This window comes from Phascolarctos cinereus, unplaced genomic scaffold, assembly GCF_003287225.1.
Source record: "Phascolarctos cinereus isolate Bilbo 61053 unplaced genomic scaffold, phaCin_HiC Scaffold_9;HRSCAF=440, whole genome shotgun sequence".
In the NCBI taxonomy this organism is placed as follows: Eukaryota; Metazoa; Chordata; class Mammalia; order Diprotodontia; family Phascolarctidae; genus Phascolarctos; species Phascolarctos cinereus.
The window spans coordinates 27,989,161-28,008,605 of record NW_027556402.1 but is presented as its reverse complement, the minus strand read 5'-3'; the positions used below and the strand labels follow the sequence as shown (position 1 = coordinate 28,008,605).

The window sequence follows — 19,445 nt, the reverse complement described above, 5'->3', positions numbered from 1 at the left end:
CCTCTATATACTGATACATATCTTAGCAAACAGTTTTTTTTGGGGGGGCTAAGCAATGGGCTTAAGTGACTTGCCCAGGGTCACACAGAGCAAACAGTTTTTGACAGAAATATAAAAATTGTTATTGCATAGTGGCTGGTACTCTGCTGATGCGTCTCTCTGAACCTAGCTAGGCTAATTCTCCAGTCAACAGATACAGTCCACCATTTTTGAACCCATACTCAGAGGCTTTTCTCGTTCGGGAGGACTTGCTAAAATATTAGCAATGAATGGCTTTCGGAAACTGGGGAGGGGTCACCTCTAAATCATGATGAGCTATTGGACTTGGGCTTTAGTGGAATATTAAGTAAATCTACAAGCAAAAATATTAAGCAAATATAACAATGTTCAAAAGGACTTCAATCCTATATTATGACTAGTTAAGGGAAAAACAGTGGGCAAGAAAAAGAAAGGGATAAAGAAAGAAACTGGGGGAGGGAAAAGAGAACAAGTGACAAGACAAAAAAAAATAGAGAGAAAGGTCAGTAAGTCAGAATGCAGCAGACAAACCCACTCACATATAAACATAGAGTTAAATTAAGGAAGATGGAGAGATTCATTCTATTTACACAAATGTAATCAGTGGTGCATCAATGTAATTAGGTTCCTCATCTGTAAAATGAGCTAGAGAAGGAAATGGCAAACCACTACAGTATTTTTGCCAAGAAAACTCCAGATGAGGTCATGAAGACTGGGTTAGGACTGCAATGACTGAACAACAACAATAAGGCCCACCTTAGTTTCCTATAATTGAAAAATGTACCCTTCATATTTGTAGAAGCTCTTCAGAACAACAGTCTAACTTTTGCTAATATTGAAGTTCTCTAGTTTGGTGGTCAGGGCCCTGGATTATTGCCTCTATGAAGACCTTCCTATAAGCGGAGCCAAGATGTCATCACTTCCAAGTAAGAAGCAATGTGGTAAGCCGCAGTGAGTCTACAAACTCCTCCCAACAGATCTAGAAATAGCAGCAGACTGAATCCTAATGGGGAAATCCAGAAAAAAAAAGTGGCTCCCTTTGTCCAGCCTACATCAGCATGAGGGGTTAGATAAGGAGATCTGAGGGCGCCGGAGATGGGGTCTGTCTAGGAGCACATGAAGCATTCCAGTGCCCAGGCAAGAGGAAGCCCAAGAGCTGGATCAGCCCACCCCCAAACTGATATCAGGTCGCTGCTATAGGGACAGATGCCAACTTTGTTGAACACAACCCAAGTCTGGGTCACAGGAAACCCAGACCAAAGGATAGGCTATAATTCTGTGACTCTGAACCGACAGAGCTCTCCAGCTGGCTGATGGGGGGGGTCTGGCAGTACTCTACCCTTGCACAGACCCAAACCCAAGTCAGAATCTTGCAGAGCTCTGATGAGATGGGAAGAGGGGGCAGGCAGCAGAAAGACTTTATCCTGGATCAGATCAGTTTGGGAGCATTGAAAGATCACAAGTCCCCAGCATCTCCCTGAGATACTGGAATAACAAAAGTCGGTGCACTCATTGCCCTAAAAAAGCATCAGCAGGACCAGCCCAGGCTTTCCCTCCAGAAGTATAGCAGAGTTCAGCTCCAACATCAAGTCTGAAGTTAAGAAGTGGGCTGAAAGAATGAACAAACAAGCACAGAACCTCACCAAAAAGAGGAATTGTTGTGGCAGGGACACTGAAGACATAAATGCCAAAGAGAATGAATCCACAGCATCTACAAGCAGTGTCCCAGAGAAGATGCAGTGTGAGCACAAACTCAACCAGAATCCTAGAAAAGGTGAAGCAAGAAAAAGAGTTAAAATGTTTTTATAAATGGCATGCGAATGTTTGGGAAAAATGGCGGGGGGGGGGAATGAGGGCTACAGAAGAAAGAATTGGAAAGGGAAGTAACAGCTTGGCACAAGAGTTACAAAGACTTGCCCAAGCAACAACCCTCAGAAAATTCAAATGGACCAAATGGGAGCCATTGACCACATGAGGCAAGAAGAAATGTTAAAGTCAAAAGGCTAAAAAAACCATAGAATAATATGTAAAGAATCTCAAAGAAAAAACAACTGATGGAGAAAACAGATTGAGGAGAGAAAAATTTAAGAATCATTGGACTATCTGAGCACCATGAGCAAAAAAAAAGAGCCAAGACATCATATTTCACGAAATCTTAAAAGGAAACTGCCCAGATTCTTAGAGCCAGATGACAAAGTGGAAACTCGGAAACAGAAAGAATCGACCAATTACATCCAGAAAAAAAATCCCAAATGAAAACTTTCAGGAATATTCTAGCCAACATCTACAGCTTCTAGGTCAAAGAAAAATACTGCAAGCAATGACAGAGAGAGAATTCAAGTACAGAGGAACCACAGTCAAGATCACACGTGATTTGGCAGCCACTAGAGGATAGGAGAACATGGAATGCAGTATTCCAGAAGGCAAATTAATTTATTTTGAATTATCAATAATCACTTCCATAAGCTTTCGAGTTTCAAATTTTTCTCCCCCCCTTCCTCTCCACCTCCCTCTCCAAGATGGCGCACAATCTGATTTAGGCTACATAAGCTGTGAAAAATAGCTTATCCAGAAAAATGGAGGATGATGATGCCACAGGGTAAAATATATATATATCTCTTTAATGAAATAGAGAACTTTCAAACATTCTGAATGAAAAGTCCAAAGCTATGGAGAAAATTTGAAGTTCAAACATGGGAGTGAAGAGCCACATAGAAAGGTAAATATGAATGAACAGTAATAAAGGAGTAACTAAAGAGTGAACTGATAATTTCCAAGTAGGAGGAGATGATGCATATATCCCCTCTGAACCCTATCATCACCAGGGTCCACAGAAGGAGTTTAATTAGACAAGACCTGGGAATAGTTTTATTTTGTCTTGATGATCTTAAGAAGAGAATGGAAATAGAGAGGAAAAGGTATGTACAGAGTGGTAAGGGAAAGGAAGATTAGAAAATATTATCACACATAATGAGAGTACACCAGTAGAAATCTAGACAAGCAAAGAGGAGAGGGTGGGGAAAGTAGCTGGCACTTGAACTCAGTTCTCATCTGAATTGGTCAGAAGAAAGGAGAAGATATGTATACACAGTTGGGTACAGAAATACATTTCACTCAACAGGAAAATAGGAGGGAAAGGGGAGAATGGAGAAGGGGAATTAGAAGGGAGGGTAGGTTAAGGTAGAGAGAAGTCCTAAGTACCCATTTTGATCTTATCTTGATATATGGTTTAAGATGTTGGTATATATCTAACAACTAGCATTTATTAAGCACCTACTGTATGCCAGGTACTGTGCTAAGCATTGGGGTTACAAAGAAAAGCAAAAAACCAAAACCACCCAAAACCATTAAGGAGCTCACAGTCTCTAATGGGGAGACAATCTGCAAATGGCTATGTACAATTAAGGTTATGCAGGATAAATTGGTAGTAAATTGGGAGTAGTAAATTGGTAATATGCAGGTAAATGGGTAAATTGGTAGTAAATTGGTAGTAGTGTCAGAGGAAAGTCACTAAGATTATAGAGGATTGAGAAAGCATTCTTGCAGGAGGTGGGACTTTCGCAGACACTTGAGGGAAGCAGGAATCCAGTGAAGATAGGAGGCAGAGATGAGGATGGAGAGTGTTCCAGGGATGAAGGACAACCAGTAAAAATGGATAAAATCAGGAGACAGAGTCTTATTTGAAAGCAATAGAAAGGAGGCCAGTGTAGACTAGAAGAGAACAGGAGGGAAATATGCAAGTAACAATCCTGAACCATGAATGTGAATGGGACAAGCTCAACCAAAAAAAGGAAAGCAGAATGACTTAGAAAGCGAATCTAAAAATACATAATTTAAAAAGAAATATTCTTAAAACATCAGCATTCACCCAGAACTAAAATAAGGAGCTATTTCAAAATTTACTATGGTTCAAGAGAACTAAAAAAAAAAGTAGCAATCATGATTTCAGACAAGGTGACAGTAAAAATAGACATGATAAAAAGAGATAAACATGGAAACTGCATTGTGCTTTTTCTAACACCAGTAAAAAACTTTTATTAATTTTCAAGATTTTTTTAATAGAATAGTAAATGAAAAATTGTCATATAAAGTTGTCAAAACATTCACATAACTAGGGGAGAAGGAGGAGCAGAATAACGATAAGCCCCAAACTAAACAGTGTTTCAGGAAGTATACTAGTTATGGCTATAGCTTTTATGAAAATTTTTTTATAATAATGTTGTATAGTTTCTTTGCCAGAGCAATCACTCATACTGCTTGTGGCCCCAGCAAGTTTTCAGGTATCTGTGGTATTTAGTAAGTTGTATTTAAGCTGTGACACCCAAGTGTTCCATTTTTGGTACTTAAAGAACCAGACATCTAGCCAGATAAGCAATGGAAATTTTGTACTGTGAGCTGCTGAAATCCTTTAAATTTAAAATCCATTCTCCCCTTCTTCAGCAAGTTTTTTTTTTTAAGGCTGAGGTTTCTCTGTCCCGTTTTGAATTATTTCCAACATGATACTTTTAATTTAGCAGTCATGCTGTAAGTCTGACTGAAGAATATAATGACATGAAAGAAGTTAATCTGTGTTGTGTTCAAGCTGCTTGTCCTTCCATCTGGATGTCCCTTTTCCTTCACTTTGGTTCCTAGCTGAATCCAATATTCAGCTAGCTGAGAATGAAAGGGACTGACCAGCCAGCTGTGGAGAGTGTTGTTAATAAGGTAATCCATCATGGTATGAATGGCATAACATATGAATACATAATGGAAAAGTTAATAGTATTCACCACATAAGTACTTATAGGAAATAGACAGTAAAATGTATCATCTGGGAATTCCAAAGGAAAACCTCCTTTCAATTGCTGACAAATCTAACAAAAAAAGGACTTAAATAGAACTTCAGAAAAAATTGGACTCTGAGAATGTCATCCATAAGAAAAAAGTCCCAATGCATATCAAAATATTTATAGCAGTACAAATTCTCAGTATACTTGCAACCTGGTAATAATAATTTAAAAGAATACTCTGAAGTATTAATAATAATAAGAGAAAAACAAATGAAAATAGCCTTGAGGTTTTATCTCAAACAAGTTGGCAAAGATGATAAAAGTTGAGGAATAGTCACTGTTGGAGGGGCCATGGAAAAATAAGTACACTGGTACATTTTTGGTAGAGCCATGGACTTGTAAAAAAACTTTTTGGAAAGCAATTTAGAATTACACAGATAAAGTGGCTAAAATGTCCATAAGCAGATGTCAACTGCTAATCATGTATCCCAAGGAAAGCAATTACAAAAAGACTTTCTATACACCAGAATATGTACGGTAGTAATTTTTTGGGGTAGCAAAGATCCAGGAACAACGTAGATGCATCAGTTAATCAGTAAATATTTATTAAGTGCTTACTGTGTGCCAGGAACTGTACTAAGGTGCTGGGTATTAAAAGAGATGCCAAAAAAAAAAAAAAACCCAACCCAAAACCGTGTCCTTGCCCTCAAGGAATTTATTATCTAATGGGGGAGATAACATGCAAAAAAATATGTACAAGGCAAACTATGTATAGGATAAATAGGAAATAATTAATGGAGGGAAAGCACTAGAATTAATAGGAGTTGGGGAAGGTTTTCAGTAAAATATAAGATTTTAAATAATCATGAGAATAGAGTTGGTGACTAAATCTATGAGAGCTGATGAGATTGCCAAGTAAAGTGGTATAGAGGGAGAGGAGACAAGGGCCCAGGACAGAGCCCTGAGGGATATCTAAGGTGAATAGGTGTGATCTGGAAGAGGATTCAGCAAGGAGACTGAGAAGGACCAGTCAGGTAGGACATGACCCAGGAGAGAGTGATGTCTGGGAAACTTAGAGAGAAGAGAAAATCAAGGAAGAGACAGCAATCAATACAGTCAAAGGCTGCAGAGAAGCCAGTGATGTGATTTGAGAAAAGGCTTTGGCAACTAAGAGATCATTAGTTACTTTGGAGAGAGCTTGGCACAACATCAGTGGAATGAGAAGGTTGAATGCTGGGTGAAAGGTTGTGAGGGGTTGAGAAGAGAAAGTGAAGTCACCTCTTGTAGACAACCTTTTTGAGAAATTTAGCTACAAAGGGCAGAAGAGACATATGATGATAGGACAGATGGAAAGATTAAGTGAGGGTTATATCAGGTTGGGGAAGGTGAGCTTGTTTGTAGGAAGTTGGAAATGAGCCAATAGACAGGGAGAGACTGAAAATAAGTGAAAGAATGAGGACAAAAGAAGGGGCAATCTGTTTACAGAGACAGGAGAGATTGGGATCTTTTGAGCAGGGTGAGGAGTTAGCCTTGGTAAGGAGTAAGGCCACTTCATCATGTGAGACAGGATGAAGAAGGAGATAGAGGCAGAAGGCACCTGAGTAATAGGAAGAAGGGAGTAGAAGAACTTACAGTGAATGGCCTCAAATTAATGTGTATGAATGCCATAGAATATTACTATACCATAAGAAATGATGAATATGATGAAAACAGAGAAACATGAATAGACTTATATGAATTGATGCAAGGTGAAGTAAGCAGAACTAAGAAAGCAATATATGCAATGATTTAAAAAAAAACATAAATGGAAAGAACAATACATACAAAATAATCAACAGTGAATGTTTTGAACTTGGAAAGAACAAGCAGGACCCAGAGAAGAGATAGACGATGAGGCCCCATCTTACTCCTTTGCAGAAGTGGGAAATTCACAGGTGTGGAACATTGTATAATTTTTCCAACTTTTTCGCTATATTCAAGTCAACAGGAATTTATTAAATACCAACTATATGATGGGCGTTGTGGGTATACAAAGAAAGGCAAAACAGACTAATGAGAGAGACAACATGCAAATATGCGAACTATGTACAGACAAGATTATATAGGAAAAATGGAGGTAGTCTCAGCAGGAAAGCACAAAGATTAAGAAAGAATGAGAAAGTCTTGCAGAAGGTAGGACTTTATCTATGACTTTAAGAAGTCTAGGCAGGTCCTTTGTCAGTATTAGTGTAGTTGGAGAGAAAAATTATATGTATATATATATATATATATATATAATATATATATATATACACACATATATATATATATATCGAGAGAGAGAGAGAGAGAGAGAGGAGAGAGAGAGAGAGAGAGAGAGAGATGGATAGATAGAAGGCACAGGGTGAGTTGAAGATGAAGGGGTGATATCTGGAGAATAAAATTAAGGGGTGAGAGAGGATTATACTGGGAGAGAAGAATGGGAGAGGTAGAATGGGGTAAATTATCTCACATAAAACAGACAAGAAAAGGCTTTTACAGTGGAGGGAAATTGGGGGAAGGTGAGAGGGAATGAATGAATCTTATTCTCATTGGATTTGGCTTAAGAAGAGAATAACATACACACTCAATTGGTTATGGAAATCTATCTTACCAGAAAATAGAGGGGGAAGGGGACAAGAGAGCAGGAGGATGATAGAGGGGAGGTAAGATTGGGGGAGAGGGTAATCAGAAGCAAACACTTCTAAGGAGGGACAGTGTCAAACGAGAGAATAGAATAAATGGGGGGCAGGATAGGATGGAGGGAAATATACTTAGTTTTTCACAATATGACTACTATGGAAGTGTTTTGCATGACTACACATGTATAACCTGTATCGAGTTGCTTGCCTTATCATTGAGGTTGGGTGGGGAGGGAGGAAGGGAGAAAATTTGGAACCCAAAATTTAAAAAACAAAAGTTAAAAAATTTGTTTTCATATGCAACTGGGAAATAAGATATATAGGAAATGAGGTATAGAAATCTATCCTGCCCTACAGGAAAATTGAAGGGGAATGGGATCAGAGAAGGGGGGTAGAGATAGGAGGGAGGGCAGATTAGGGGTATTCAGAATGCATGCCATCTTGGGGTAGGGGGATAGACGAGATGGGGAGAAAATTTGGAACTTAAAATCTTGCAGAAGTGAATGTTGAAAATGAAAAATAAATAAATTTTTTAAAAAAAGAAAGCTAGGGAGGAGGAAATGAGGAGGGAGAATTCCAAGAAAGGAGGACAATCAATGAAAATGTCTAGAGTTAGGAAATAGAATGTCTTATATAGAGGACAGCAAGGAATCAGTGTCCCTGTATCACAGGGTATATGAAGGCATAAGAATACTGAAAAGAGGTCAGGGCTTTAAAAAAGGCTTTAAAAGCCAAACAAAGGATTTTATATTGGTTAGCTTTACTGATTTTTTGTATTCTTCCTTCTATTTTTTCTTTAAAAATATCATTTATTATGACGTATAGCTCTGTGGGGAAGGAGGGATACTGGAAGAAATTTTGACAGTGGAAAAACAAAAGATAGCTATGAAAATGTATCTAAGAAAAGAAATATCAGATCTGATAGACCTCTAGTAGCTAATAAAGCAAAATAGAAAGGAGTTTGCATGTTTCTTAGCTGTGCTTGGAACCTTTAAAAACTGACCATGTTTTGTTGGCATAAAAACCTCACAAACAAATTCAGAAAAACAGAAATGTTAAAAGAGGGATGCCTATCATTTGAGGAATGGCTGGATTAATGACAGTATATGAATGTTATGGAATATTTTTGCTTCAGTAGGAATTATTTGTATTAACTGATACAGAGTGACATGAGCAGGATCAAGAGAACAATTTATACAATAACATTATAGAGAAAAAAAACAATTTTGAAAGATCTGAGAACTCTGATCAATGAAATGACTGTTCATGATTCCAGAGGATTAATGATGATGAAGCATGGTATTTATCTCTTGTCAGAGAGTAATAGATAAAAAATGCAGAAAGAGATATATTTTTGGTTTCATTTTTCTTTTTCTCAATTTGAAAAGGGGCTGGGGATCTAGAATAGGGATTCACTATTTACCCAGCTGATGTACCCTAAAGATCACTGGGATTTTCACTCTTGCCTACAGCTGAACCATCCTACTTGTGTTATCTCCCTCGATTAAAATATAAGCTCCTTAACAGCAAGGATTTTTTTAAAAAATTTCTATCCCCAGTGCAAAGCTTAGTACTCAACATAACATTTAATAAATACTTTTTCATTCATTCATTCATTCATTCATACAGCCTCCAAGCTTTGATGGTATTAACCCAACCTGATCAGAGTGTGTTATCTTTCTGATATGTGGTTACAACCTACTTGATAATATTTTATTTAAACTTTTTGTATCATTGTTCATTGGAGAGATGGATTTGTAGTTTTCTGTTTTGTGTCTCCCTGGATTAAGGAGCAAGACCTATTTGTATTACACAAAGAAATTTGAAGGTACTTTCTTATTTTTGCAAATAGCTTATATGGTATTAGAATTAATTGTTCTTTGTATATTTGATAGCATTCACTTGTAAAACTGGCACTTGAGTTCTCTCCCCCCTTCCTCTTTTTGGCAGGTAATTTGTGGGTTCATTTTTTTTCAGATATTGGGTTAGTTAAATATTCTATTTTTTGTCAATCTGGCTATTTTATATTTTTGTAGATATTCATCTGTTTACTCTATGCTATCAGGTTTGGGGTTTTTTTGCATGTAATTGGGCAAAATAGTTTCTAATGATTTCCTTTATTTCATCTTTAATTATTGTGAGTTCTCCTTTTTTTCAAATTTGGTTTTTCTCTCTTTTAAAAATTCAGGTCAGTTGCTTACATATTCTATTAGTTTTTTTTAAAAAAAACTTTTAGTTTCATTAATTAATTTGATGATCTTCTTGCTTTCAATTTAATCAGTCTCTTCCATCATCCTTACAATTTCTACTTTGTTATTTAATTGAGGATTTTGCATTTGTTGTTCAAGTTTTGACTTTGCATGCCCAATTCATTGATTTGTTCTTTCTTCTTTTGTTGATGAATATGTTTATAGATATAAAATTTACCTTCAGAACTGCTTGAAACTGAATCTCATAAGTTTTAGCATATTTTCTCATTCTTATGATTACCTTTGATGAACTTTCCTATCACTTCTCAAATTTATTTTATTTACCCATCAATTCTTTAAAATAGTTTTTCACTCCCCAAATGCTTTTTAATTCTTTCTTTAATCATTCTTTACTGAATATAAATTTTTATGTCATTGTTATCAGTAAGTGCCATATTTAATATTTCTGCTTTTCTATATTTTTAGTGAAGTCTTTATATCCCCAAAACATAGTTTTTGTGAAGATGCTATGTATAGCTGAGAAATATGTAAATCCTTTTTATTTCCAGTCAGTAAGCACCAGAGCTCAATCATCTCTAATTTTCTAAGTTCTTATTCAGGTCCTTTCCTTATTTGTCATTTATCTTTTGTTTAGATTTGTCTAAGTTTGAAAAGGTCATATTATGACCTCCTCAAATGAATAGTTTTTACTATTTTTCTTCCACCCTGCTTAACTTTTCCTTTATATATTTAGATGCTCTACTACTAACTACTATAAATTGAATATTGATATATATTAATTATCTGTGGTACCCTTTACCATACTGTCATTTCCCTGCTTAACTTTTTACCACATGTGTGTATATGTGTTACACACACATACATAGAAACATGTATATGTGTGTGTGTTTATCTGAAATCATGATTGCTCTGTTTTTTTGAGTTTGGGTGAAATGTAAAAGATTTTGCTGTAGTTCCATGTTTTGATTCCAAGTGAATCTTTGTGTTTGAAGTGTTCTGGTAAACAGTAAGTAGTTGGATCCTGCTTTTCAATCCACTCTACTAAACTCTTCCATTTTATGAGTGAATTCATCCCATTCACATTCACAATTAAGATTTTTACTTGTGTATTTCCCTCCATTATGTTCTGTTGTACCTTTTCCTATTTTTGCTCTGACCTTTTTCTTTGCAAATAAGAAGGTTTTAAAAAAGAAGTAGTTTTCCTGATCCTTATAATCTTGTAAGTGAAATGCTCTTTTTAGTCTCTCTCACAACTTGGCTTTTCCCCTTACCCTGACTTTTAGCACTGGTTCTTTTTTTGTTTTAAACTTTTTTCCTTTCCTTATCGTCCTCTTTTCTTATTCTTTCCTCTAACATTTGAGTTTGTTTCACTTCTGATTATTTCCTTGCCCATCCTGCACTGCTAGACTACTTTCTGTACCTCCCTTTTCCTTGCATCTATTGGGGTAGGTAGGGAGTACAGTAGATAGAGCACTGGACCTGGAGTCAGGAAGACCTGAATTCAAATCTGGCCTTAAATGTTTCCTAGCTGAGTGACCCTGAGCAAATAACTTAACTTTTGTCTATTTATTTCCTCAGATGTAAAATGGGGCTCATCATATCAACTATATCCCAGAGTTGTGAGAATCAATTCAGATAACATTTGTAAAGTACCTAACACAGTTCCTATCTCATGGTAGATGCTTCACAAATGCTTATTCCCTTCCTTTCACTCTTCTGGTTTCCAACTATTTCTTTTTAAAATTTAATGTATTTCTATATGGAGATCTCTAATTGTGTTCAATATTTCTTTGTCTGATTCAGATGAAAGTGAGGTTCACAGGTGCCCATTCTCCCCATTCCTTCCTCTGTGTCTATATACTCTTTCTCTTCTGCACCTTTATCATACAATAATGATTTCCTACCTTGATATAGTCCTCTGTTCCTCCCATTTTTTTTACTTTTGCTAAGATCATTAAAACAGAATAAAATTATCCACAGACTCTTTGTCATTTAAATTTTTTTAAAAATATTTTATTTTTCCCCAATTACGTGTAAAAACAGTTTTTTTTAACATTTTAATTTTTGATGTCTAAATTCTATCCTAGTCTATTCTATCTCCCTCTCCACTCCCTGAGACACTAAGCAGTCTGATATGGGTTATAAATGTGCAATTAGGTAAAATATTTCCATATTAGTGGTTTTGTACAAGAAGACTTAAATCAAAAAAGGAATGAAAGAAAGATAGAAAGATTTTATGGTTTTGAGAAGACAGTTGTTTTGTAGCTCTTTATTAATCTGTAAATAATTTATCCCTACATATTCTGTTTCACTTAAACACTCTTGTATACCTTTCTATGTTTCGCTTGGTATACTTATCCTCTTTGTAAATTATTTGAAATTTTCTTTCCCAGAAATTAGGTGTGTGTTAGAATTTTGCAAAATGTCCTCTTGTTGCCTATCCTGAACCCCAAGATTCAGTGTTCAAATACTATTATTCCACTACGCCCCAAAGCAACCATAAGTTTCCTGTTGGTTTCCATGTTATTGTTATGAATCGAAACAAGAGTAGATGTCCTGAATAAAATCTCCCTGTGTTTGTTTCTCTACTCATTAGAGGATGAAATTAACATTAAATGAAGTAAAAACACCATTAGCTGCTTTGGTTTTGGCAGGGAGACCGCTAGCAGATGTCTGGTTCCTAGTTATTACATCCTGCCTCTCTGCCAGTCTTGTGATTTATTTCCTACACTTATCATGGTTTTTTTTTTAACTTCTGTCCAGGTTTTAGTAAACTCCAACAACAAAATTCCTCTGTAGCTAAATATATACCATATTTTCTCATTCTGTCCCTCCCACCAACTTTTAACTATCTTGTTACTTTGGAATTAGAGCTCTGTTTCTTTCTAGAGTTCTATTCTAGTCAATGGAATTCCCGTTAAATCTCAATGATACCTACAAAGTTAAATTGCTTCCTAGAATTGACATCTCTGGTTTATTTTGTTTGTTAGTCATGCTGCAGGCACTTATCATCTCTTGTCTCAAATACTGCAATAGCTTCTTCTGGTTCAAACCTCTCCTCAGTGCAATCCGTTCTCCACAGTGCTGCCAAAGTGATTTTCATAACAGCATAGGTCTGGCCATATACTGTCTAATAATAATAATTGCTAACATTTTCCTGTAGCACCAACTATGTTCTAGGCAGCGTGCTAAGTTTTTTTACAAATATTATCTTATTTCATCCTCATGACAATCCTGGTAGGTAGCTATTATTATTATCCCCATTTATAGATGAGGAAACTGAGGCAAACAGGTAAGTGACTGGCTCGGAATCACATAGTTAGCATCTGAGTCTGGATTTGAACTCAGATCTTACTGATGCCAGGCCAGGCAATCTATCCATTGTACCACTTAGTTGCCCCAATAAACTAGCTTCCCACTCAATAAACTCCATTGATTCCCTATTTTCCCTAAAAGCATATATAAACTTCTCTGGCATCAGTCTATCTTTCCAGTCTTATTACAGATTATTCCCTTTCATGAAGTATACCCAAATTTGTCTTTCCTGACTGTTCCTCATACATGGTGCCCTCAAGGATATTATAATCTAATGAGGGAAAACAGCATATTAACACAGAGTGTTCATCCTCTGTCTGTATCTTTACATTTACTCTGTGTCCCCTAAAGCTAGAATGCATTGCTTTGTAACCTTCACACCTCAGATTTGCTAGTTTCCTTCAAAGCTTAGTTCAGACGCTACCTTCTATATGAAGACTTTTCTGTCTCTCTTCACCTTCCATTTGCTAATGTCTTTCCTTCAAAATAATCTTGTAATTATTTTGCATTAACCTATTTTATTGGGCAAAAGGTCAAATAGAATTCTTAGAAGAGGTAAAGCAAGAGTTAAAAAAAGAGTTTACAATGTTTTTGTAAATAAAATGAGAGGACAGTAAAAAAAACTGGAAAAGAAATGAGATGTATACAAGAAAGAATTAAAAAGGGAATTTATAGCTTGGTACAACAGGTACAGACTTTGTTCAAATGGAAACTAGAATGGACCTAATAGAAACCAAGGACTCCATGAAGCAGCAAGAAATATTAAAGCAAAGTCAAAAGACTGAAAAAAAAACAGAAGAAAATATAAGCACCCCTCCCCCACTTCCCATGCTACCAGCAGCAAGGACATCACACAAGCTTATATCAAAACCCACCTCTATATCCTGGTCTTGCCTCCCTTTTTCCAGTGTCATGCAGACCTTGGATCCAGATTATGGAAGTTTGCTAAGGCCTCAACATTTGTTTGGCCACAATCCTTTAGGTTCAAAAGCTTTCTTGGGGCTGCAATTCAGAAGCACCAAAAGTTCTGAACTTTCAGTGCCAGGCTAGAGAACTGAGAAAAAGAGGAAGTAGGAGGGGTCACCAGGACAGGACACTGTGCACGTAGGGAGCTATGAAGTATTCTGCCCAGCCTGAGGGAAACAGCACAGCATCCAGCTGCGGCCAGATCTGACCGCTCAGAAATTAGCTGGGGCAGAGACCTAGGCTGGTGAGCCATGAATTGACCAGTGTGGGAAGAGGCTGAGATGCTTTGAGATCCAGCCCCAAAGGAAACCACAGTCATAGGGGAGGGAGTCAGAAGTGAGCAATAAGGAAAATAAGGAGGGTGGGTAAAGGAAGACTGAAAGCATCAAAGACTTCATGAAGAGGAGAACTCAAAGATCTTGAACATAAACAGAGAAATCAACAGGAAAAACAGTATCAACAGAAGGAAATATATCCTTCAGAACTAGTAAACAAGTTCGGGCATCTAAGAGAAAATATTGAAAAAAAAAAGCAGCAGGAGAACAATCCAACATGATAAGACAGAGGACCTTGTAGAATTTGAGGAGACCAGGGAACCACAACGTACCTGAGTGGTTGAAAAGAAAAATGAGAATTGTGAGAGTATAATTAATGCCCCGCAGAGCAAAAGTATTACAATACCCTGCAATAGCAAGCCTTACCAAAGAAACAGAAGGGAGAACAATAGATTGGGAGTGCAAATATCTGGAAGTCAAGGACAATTTAGAAGAAGAGAAGCAAAAAGCAATAACATTAAAAGAATATATGCTAACTATGTAAGCAAAACATTTAATCTTGAAGACAGGATGTGTACAGATGGCCTGAGAATCATAAGTATCCCAGAACAACATGGCAGGACAAAAAACTTTAACATCATAGTGAAGGAAATAATGTAAGAGACCTGCCAGAACTTCTGAATAAATAAAATGAAGTTCCAATCAAAAGTCATCAGGAGAAAAACTTTCAAAGAAAAAGGACAGGGCATTCAAATAACGCAGGACTATTCCTCACCCTCAAGAAAATGAGGGAATGTAATGGGTTCTTTTCATTTGTGCAGGCGAAGCATTTAGGGGTTAAGTGACTTGCTCAGAGTCACATAGCTAGTAAGTGTCTGAGGCTAGATTTGAACTCAGATCGTCCTGACACCAGGGTCAGTACTCTTTCCACTGGGCCACCTAGCTGCCCTAAAAATGTGTTCTAAAGAGCAATGGTGCTCAGAGTACAGTCCAAGGTGACTTATCTTTCATCTCTGAGCTTAACCCATATGGAACAACAGATGGATATTCAATAATAAGGAAGAGTCTGAAACATTTTTAGAGAGAAAACTAGAACTGAAGAGATTATCTCCTTCTTGAACAACCCAAATAACAGAAATGCAGAAAGAGTGACTAGGTGTAGCAGCCGAGGACAGCAGCAGCAACAGAATGATAACTGAGGGACTAGTAAGAGACTTCTTTCTAAAAGTATGCAAGGAGACAAGGATGTGGTGGAGACCTGATTAAGGTAATCTGAAGAGGCAGTTGGAAGCATTATGGATAGAACCTGGCAACACGCTGCCTACAGGCAAATCAGTGCTTCTTTTGTGGGACGACCTTCCCACGTGGGAAGGCACCTAAAAGGGGAAAAGGGGAGCAGAGGCATGCAGAGGAGTGTGTGATGTGCCAGGGTCAAATCAAGAGCTAACAATAAGGGGAAGGTGATTTCTGTGGTGTCAGAAAGAGGAGGGAGTGGGGTTAGAACCCCTAGGAGCAATTGGTGCTTGGAGAAGTGGGAAAGCGTGGGTACAGGAAAGAGATTTCGAGGCACATTAGACAAAAAGGTCAACAAGATAGGGTATATTATTAGTGTTACAGGAGGATCCCTACCATCGAGGAGTGTCCTTTCTGACATCTGCAATAATTGACATTGTTCTGGGAGTGAGGCACGATAGAAAAAAGAAATCCATGGAGAGTAAGCTCTACAAGGCAGTGGTAGAAAGTGCCTAGAGGGGAGAACCTTAGAAATTTTGATTGCATGAAGAATACAGAGAAAAGAGAGACCAGGGGTCATGACCAGGGGTCATAAGAGAATGAAGGTTTAGAGTAAATAGAAAGTGAAGGTGGATTTCTCAGAGAAGTCCTTTTTGGAAAGAGGCACAAGAAATGAAATAAAAAAAGAAACTAATGAACAGGACTAGCTGGAGGGGGAGAAGAGGAAAGGGGAATCTGCTTGACTGGGGAAAAAAGAAGAGGAAGAATTATATAACCAAATAAAAGCAGGATAGAAGAAGGAACTAATAAACAAAACCCTAAAGGGAAAGAGGTGACAAACAAGAAGAAGGGATCAGGGATGAGAGGAAGAGAACCAGTGGCAATAGAGCCACCTTAAAAAAAATAGATTAAAGTAACATAATAGTGTGTTTACAGCACAAGATGGGGAAAAATTGTAAGTTGAATGTTGTGTTATTTCAGGATCACAGGGAGACACTGGGGAGCTGACAGCTTCTAGGATTCTCAAAGTGGTCTCATCCAGGGAAATGCATGATCACTGCCCTTCTGGTCTGAGCTCTGCAAGTTCCTGACCTGGTTTGCGTCTAAGCAACAGTAAAACACTGTTTATTCAACTCAGCCCCCATCAGCCAGCTGGATAGCTCTACTGGTTCAGAGTGACAATTGCAGGGATTGCTGCTCTGATTGTTTCTCGGCAGGCTTCAGGGTGGCCTAGATGCTTAAAGGGAGACTCCAATCTGCTCCTGGGGTCTGAGCCACACAGCTGCTGCTTGCTTCTGAACTTGCTCAGGACCTCTCTGGCCAGGAGCACAGGTCCCCTTCTTAATTCCCTTGGATTTATTATACGGAATTGGGTAGTGGGCAACAAAGGTGACCTGTTTCTGCATCCTGCATGCAGTGCACTGGGATAGGTCTGGGATAGGTCTGGAATCTCCTCTTGCTTTGGAGTACCCCTCCTCCCTGAGTGTTGGAGTGCTCCACTTTCACAGTGCTCTTAGTCCTAGCCCCTAGTGTGCACAGACCTCTTTGTCTGTTTCCTTATGTTGATCTTGTCAGGATAAATGACTCACTGTAACTTTTTCTGCATTTCTCTATCAAGATTTGGTTTGGTGTGTTTTCTAGATCCTTTTGGAGGAGGTTTTTTTTTTTTTGGTCTGAGAGGGAGGGGAGCTCACTGAACTGCTTTCTTTTATTCTGCCAACTTTCACATAAAGGGTACTTAATAATCTTTGTAAATTGATTGGTACTTTATGGATCTTAGGCTGAGGATTTTTTAAAATTTTTTTCTCCTGTACAATTCTAAGTGTCTCAACCAGTATTCTTTCTATACCTTTACTATTCTCTGGGATATCTACCTTTCCCCTCGGGCATCTCATCTTCTCTTCCTTCATCTACTCCTCAGATCCTTCTGCTCAAGTCTTCTTCCATCACACTGTCTTCCGCTCTTAGCTTTGTCCTTTTCACCTCCTTAAATTTGAAACTGTTTCCTCATAGGCAGTGCAGAACTATGTAAAGAACACTAGATTGGTAATTAGAGGCTCTGAGTGTCAATCTTGCCTCTGTAGTGTCCTGCCTGTATGATCTTAGTCAAGTCACTTAGCTAGCTGTGGTAAGAACAGTATCCTAACCCCTGCCCTCATTCAAGTTAGGTTAGTTTTTCCTTAAAAGGCATGGCTACACTCCCAGCAACTTGATTGGCTCATCAGCCTGTAGTCTCAGTCTGTTGACCCTTCTTCCTGGTTGTCTGAGTACAAGCCACTGATGCTCGGCTGGCAGAAAACGATCAGCAATGCAGAAAAAGCAACTACTTCCCTCAGCAACTCACTGTTCTCATTGTGTATTGTTGAATATCCTTCTCCCGCTATGGCTAAGTAAATATCCTGCTGTTAACTATTGAATGACTTTAGAGCATCTCATTTGGTTACAGTATCAAATGTGAACTGCCAGAGGTTCTGAAGGGGAAGTTCCTTTGATTCGTAGATATTCTCTCTGTGACGCCTTCCTACCTTGTAAACCTTCTCCTCCCTTACGTGATCCAGACCTTTTCCCCTGATGAATTTGTTGTATTATTTATTATACCAAACTTGTGTGTGTGTGTGTGTGTGTGTGTGTGTTCATGTGGTACAGATAAAAATGAGCGGTTCATGTGAATCTCACTCCAATCTTAACCCTTTCTTCCATGTTTGTATACTCTCTCACTCACTCCAAGTACGAGATCTACTAAATTCAGTCCCCTTTATTTCTTTCCTAGGGTATTTTCCCTTTCCTTTTTCTTTCCTCTCAATATCATCAAAACAGAACAAAACTATACCCAGTCCTCTGATTTGTTTTATCTAGCTCCCTCTGAGATATTTTTCTCTTTTCCTCCTATTATTGTTGGCTAGCCTCTTCTACTTGCTAAAGTATGCTTAACATTTTATGGTGTCTCAACTCATATGTTCAATTCAAAGTTTCTACTCACATCTATTTTCTCCTTAGGAATTCTTGAAAATCCTCTATTCTGTTATTGGGTGCACTTTTCACTCTGTAGGATTCCCTCAGTATTTCAGGATAACTTATTCTTGGTTTTAAGCCGTTATCTTTTATATTTTGGAATGTCATATTACATCATATTCCAAGATTTTCTTGTCTTTATATTGTTACTGCCAAGTCTACTGAGATCCTGGCTGTGGTTCATTTATATTTGAACTCTTTTTATTTGCGTACAATATTTATTTTAGACCTGGAATCTCTGTATTTTGGCTGTGACGTTCTTGGGAGTTTTCATTTTAGGGTTTATTTCAAGAGGTGGCAAATTATGTTCATTTTCATTTTGCTTCTTGGGTTCTGGTTAATATGGGCATTTTTCATTTATGAATTCTTGGACACGGGGCAGCTGCTATCAGGCTGGGGCAGGCAGGTGACTCAGCCATTGGGCTCTTCTCAGGGTGCCAGCATCTCTACTAGACAAGTTGATCTATTGGCTTCAGAGGCCTGTCCTTGAAAGGGTAGTTGCAGTCTTTCCCCGCTATCAGCCACTGGCTTGGTCAGGTGACACTCTGCCTGTTTAAGCTAGAGTACTACAGAAATGTTTCAAGCAGGGCAGCAAACCTCAGCTTAGCTTTGGCAAAAGCTCGGCCTCTCTCAGCTCTGAGGTGGTTTGTCACCTCTATGCAGGAGATGGGAAAGGTCTGGCTTCTCTCATTTGACAATTTTTTTTCCTGGCTCAAACCTCTTTCCTCCTGTAAACCATTCCTGGTTGCCTGGTTGCCTTAGAGCATTTTATTTCAGTTAATTTCACCTCATGTTCCTTGTAAATTTATTAAGTAATAAATGCTTTATTTATTCATTAATTCATAAGCACTGCCCTTGCTATGTCCTGAGGATACAAATAGAAAAGCTAATCCCTACTCTTGAGGAGCTCTCATTCTCATGGGGAAGATGACACATATGAAAGGTTTGAGCCGCAAGTCAGGTGGAAAGCTCCCATGGTCCTTAGCG

At 38.0% G+C, this 19,445-nt stretch overlaps 1 protein-coding gene and 1 pseudogene across 3 annotated transcripts in view; both read left to right on the top strand.

Moving 5' to 3' along the window:
* Positions 1 to 19,445, top strand: part of MAPK10 (mitogen-activated protein kinase 10) — a 165,077-nt gene that overhangs the window by 14,154 nt on the left and 131,478 nt on the right. The gene's annotated exons all lie outside the window — the stretch shown is intronic.
* Positions 1,636 to 19,445, top strand: part of LOC110209711 (L-lactate dehydrogenase A chain-like) — a 32,095-nt pseudogene continuing 14,285 nt past the window's right edge.